At 43.8% G+C, this 5,000-nt stretch overlaps 1 protein-coding gene across 3 annotated transcripts in view; it reads right to left on the bottom strand.

Annotated features, from left to right (window-relative positions):
- LOC135104498 (myosin heavy chain, muscle-like) overlaps nucleotides 1-166 on the bottom strand; it is a 21,609-nt gene extending 21,443 nt beyond the window's left edge. For 2 of the 3 annotated variants that reach the window (XM_064012057.1, XM_064012055.1), the window contains exon 1: nucleotides 41-166. The gene's annotated coding sequence lies outside the window, so the exon portion shown is untranslated. The other variant, XM_064012056.1, reaches the window with a different exon arrangement.
- Between the last annotated feature and the right edge of the window lie 4,834 nt (nucleotides 167-5,000).

Below are 5,000 nucleotides of genomic sequence, written 5' to 3'. Positions count from 1 at the left end.
AACCTGTCCTTACTTGCAAGCTCTGTAAATCTGATCTTACCCACAAGCTTGGTCAATCTACGACGCAACACCCGTGGCTTCGATCACCCCACCCTCGCAGTACCGTCAGGCAAAGGGGCAGTGAGAGGGGTGGCGGCGCGGCGCAGTTCATATACTACCTCTCGTCAAAGGGGAGGCGGTGGTGGGGAGGGATGCATGAACGTGTATTAATAGAGTTGGCTTTGACTGGCAGGTGGTGAGCTCAAACCGGCAGCCATACACACCCACCCTCAGCAGTCCGCACTCACCCCTGACCACCCCATGCCAACACCCATCCGCCCACTTACCACCCACCACCCACCTCCCACCACCCACCACTCCTCACCCGTCATCCCTGGCTCGCGACCTCCCTCCTCTCCCCTTGGGCGTCCCTCATCATACCGTTTTCTTTCACCCACTTATTATTATTACTTTTTTCTATCTCATCGTCTTTGCAATTTGTCTTCGCTCCTCGTACACATTTCACCCTCCCTGCCTCCCCGCCTCTCTACCTCTTATCCTGTCCTGCACCCCAGCCCGTCTCTTTCTCCTTGATCTGTCTGACGCCTCAGTCCCCCACCTCATATCTCAACGCCCCCTCATCTATTTCTCGCGTACTCAGATGTGTACACACACACACACACACACACACACACACACACACACACACACACACACACAGGTGTAAAAACATCCATTATGGTGATTAGATTGGGCGGAGTTGTGGCAGGTAAGCAGATTTTCTTTTTACATAAGGTATTTAGCGGAATATTTTTTTTTCTGTCTTTCTTTAAATGGTGAGACAAGAGATAACGAGTGACACAGAGACGGTGACGGAGAGAAGAGAGTGCTTTATTGGCCTTTTATTAGGGTTAGATGCAAAACCAGGTGTTGTATGTTTTGTTAGTTTCCTTATCGGTCTCAGTATTATGCAAATATTTGATAAGTCTATATATTCTGAAGATATACTTGAGTGAATACCCTTAGTGGTCTCTTGTGTATCATATATAATGACTTCAGTATATCTTCATGATATATAGACATATGACTGTGTGTGTGTGTGTGTGTGTGTGTGTGTGTGTGTGTGTGTGTGTGTGTGTGTGTGTGTGTGTGTGTGTGTGTGTGTGTGTGTGTGTGTGTGTGTGTGTGTGTGTGTGTGTGTGTGTGTGTGTGTGTGTGTGTGTATCATTGTTGTCGGTTTACTAACAAAACAACCCTGTGTTCTTTAATCAAAGGAATTACTCTTTTTTTTTTTCTTGTAAGAATTTTTTTTACGCCTACATTTCGACTTCTGATGATCTCCACAGGGAAAATTCACATCTTAAGTGAATCTTTTTATCACCAGACTGGCTGACTGCCTCAGTAATTCACCATCTGTGTCAGAATAGCGTGCCGCTGTTAGTCAGCCTTGGCACAGTGATGTTTGTATCTGCGGTGTTTATCTGTGCACAGTCAATCTGGTATGCAGATAAATCAGCGAAACTTCGACACTGCACGAGATTCTTAAGGGGTGTCGACGATGCTCATAAGACTCAGCTCAAAGAGTGACAGATCAAAACAAATTAAAAATCAAGTAATATAATAATTAACTTATAAAGTCTTCATTCCAATACTATTAGGCTCGAACAGATTAAAACTTAGAAAAATTGTGATGGAATAACCTGCTCGAGGAATATTGGAAGAGATTATGATGAAGTTAGATTAAAACACGCTAAAGTTAAAGGTAATCATAATTTTTTTTCCTATCACTTATTCACAACATGCCGTTCGATGTAAATATTTAAGAGGTCTTTCAGTTCATTGGAAAGGAAAATAAATGCAGCTTTAAACATTCCAAATTCTTTTCTGCCATAAACATTTTGAATCAAGGTGACACCTTTAAAAATCAATTTTCGTTTCTCCAGCAGAAAAGACTGGCAGGAAATAACTATGCTTTCCAACCGCTCGACATCAGGAAGACAGACACAATATCACTACAATACTGACTAATTTTTGTTTTGTTATATTTTACTTTTCATTATTTCTTTATGTTTTCCCTCAGGCAGGCTCAAAATTTGTATGTTCATTTAATATTCTTATTGAAAACCCTCAAATAAACTTATAGATTGTTGATAATTTAAAGTGAATAATACGACATTTACCTTCCGTGTGGCCTGTGACATGGCTATATATGTATTCAATGAATGCGCTCTCTCTCTCTCTCTCTCTCTCTCTCTCTCTCTCTCTCTCTCTCTCTCTCTCTCTCTCTCTCTCTCTCTCTCTCTCATCAATCACAAGCTTATTTAAAGACAAAACCACACCATCCTTATCACATGTGTGTGTGTGTGTGTGTGTGTGTGTGTGTGTGTGTGTGTGTGTTGTGTGTGTGTGTGTGTGTGTGTGTGTGTGTGTGTGTGTGTGTGTGTGTGTGTGTGTGTGTGTGTGTGTGTGTGTGTGTGTGTGTGTGTGTGTGTGTGTGTCTTTGTGTGTCTGTGGCAATTAATCTGTGGTTTTGTCAGTAGGCCAGTGTGCCAAGACGCCGGAAGATGGTGCTGCTCAGTCTTGAGAGAGAGAGAGAGAGAGAGAGAGAGAGAGAGAGAGAGAGAGAGAGAGAGAGAGAGAGAGAGAGAGAGAGAGAGAGAGAGAGAGAGAGAGAGAGAGAGAGTGCATATAATTAATAACAACTGGTTTTAATTTTATATGATCACATCATTTATAATTAAACGGAATTATACAAGCTAACAGTTAAAAAGACGGCAGGACGGGATGTACGTTTATTTTGTACCTCTGAAAAAACACTTAACTACAGGTAAATTCACACATGTTAGCTTATTTCATCGGTGTAAGAAAGTACGACGCACCACACACAGGCAAACTCACGAACGATACACGCACACACACACACACACACACACACACACACACACACAAACACACAAATTAATGCTATCCTTTGATGTGCAGTAAATATGAGGGCAAGTACGAGTAACAGCATCATCACTTTGTCCTCCTTTCCACCTCTTTACTCTTCTAATTCTCTCTTTCTCCCAAATCAGCCCCCTTCCCCCCATCACCACCCTCACTACGTCCCGCAGAGTGATGTGTGAGATACCGAGTGTTCATCTTTCATCTGCCAAGAAAATTTTGTCAGCGTGTCACGTTTAATGTTCGTAAATATCCATTTCGAAGATGTGCCTCATGCATAGTGTCATCTAGTGTGAGTGGGTGAAAATTAGAGTGTGGCTTTGTGACTGGACAGGTGTGGAGAGAGAGAGAGAGAGAGAGAGAGAGAGAGAGAGAGAGAGAGAGAGAGAGAGAGAGAGAGAGAGAGAGAGAGAGAGAGAGAACGGACGGACGGACAGACAAATATAAAGATGGACGAAGACATATTGATAGGCTGGTCGCTTGCTTTAAAGGCGTTGCAAGAATGGTGTCAAATAGCATTGCGAGCGAGCGCGTGCGCAAGAGAGAGAGAGAGAGAGAGAGAGAGAGAGAGAGAGAGAGAGAGAGAGAGAGAGAGAGAGAGAGAGAGAGAGAGAGAGAGACTTGTAGATATATATTCGTATATACACAGTGGGTGAAATAGACACCTGTTATGCATACAAGCAGAAGGTAAACAAACACCAAACTGACAGACAAGGACATAAACAAGTCACACGTAGACAAGAAAGGACGCAAAGAGACAGGTGAAGTACCCGTGGAGGAGCTGTTGACGAGATTTACCGACAAGGGAAAGTGACAGAACAATCTTCTGTCTCCGCAGCTGTGACACTCATATGTGACACATCCCTCGTTGCTCTCTCATAAAACTTTACACGCCGCCACGCCGCCCCGCACTTCACGAGTACTCTTACAGGGCGGCATTGCAGACTTACACACGCCCGACAGTGAACTATGAGAGGGGAGTGAGGGAGAGAGATAGGCATGAGGAAGGGGGCAAAGTACCGAAACATCAACTACTGTCATGTGGTATTGTTACTAAAACTATTTCAATCCCACATGACAAGATTAAACGACTTGGGTTTTAGGCATCTAAGAGCATAGATGTCACTGAACGGGAGGTGTTGTGTTGTGATGTGAAGTCATGTATTCCGAGAAGGTGAGTGGCGGCATACCAGGTGGACAGCGATGAGGGGACTAGGTGTGGCGAGCTCCTCACGAGAGTAACGTACCGTCGCGATACATCTGCTAGATCTGTCTGGGTCTGGTGACGCGCGCACTGGGTCCCGAAGACTCTTTGTAGAAGGGAACGTGAAGCTATAATGGAACTTAGTTTTTATATTTATTCCTTCTGTGATCTTTTTCTTTCGCCTCCATTCCCTTTATAATATCGTCTTATTCCCAGTCTTCCTCGTTCTCAGCTATCTTATTGTAATTGTCGTCGTCGTCGTCGTCATTATTGTCGTCGTCAATCTCGTTGTGAGTGTCAACATCATTATCGTAGCACATTATTGTCGTCGTCGTCTTCCTCCTCTTCCTCCTCTTCCTCCTCCTCCTCCTCTTCTACTTCTTTGCTAATCATACGTTCTTTGTCCTCACCATCACAAATCACTTGGAGCAGTCACACGCCTCAGTTACTCGCGCTCATGAGTGGGAGGAAAAGTGTCTCTTATCCTTTCTTCCTAGACTAATGAAGGCTTTAAATTGAAAGACGGACTGACTCAGCTGCGCGAGACGTTGCGAACAAGTTCAGTAATGAAGGATAGGGTTGTGTTTGTCACTTAACTTATGCCCTTTAGGTGGTAAAGGTGGTGACTCATCAAGATTGCCGAGGGAGGTGCAGATGAAGAAAGGTGCAAAATATTTTATTTTTTTTTCATAGTAACGTTCTAACATCTGCGTGCTGTTTTTTTTTTCTTTTCTTTTCTTTTTTTTTTTCTCGCTCGCTCTGAGGGGTTCTAATTTTGTTACCGCACATCTCTACAACCCACCACTCGGCCTGGCCCCTGGAGGGCATAACGATGATTTGACCAGAGCAACTTTTGGTGACCATCGCATATAAA

The sequence above is a fragment of the Scylla paramamosain genome, chromosome 10, assembly GCF_035594125.1.
Source record: "Scylla paramamosain isolate STU-SP2022 chromosome 10, ASM3559412v1, whole genome shotgun sequence".
Taxonomy (NCBI): domain Eukaryota; kingdom Metazoa; phylum Arthropoda; class Malacostraca; order Decapoda; family Portunidae; genus Scylla; species Scylla paramamosain.
The sequence above is the reverse complement of the archived record's forward strand: the minus strand, read 5'-3'. Positions and strand labels throughout refer to the sequence as shown.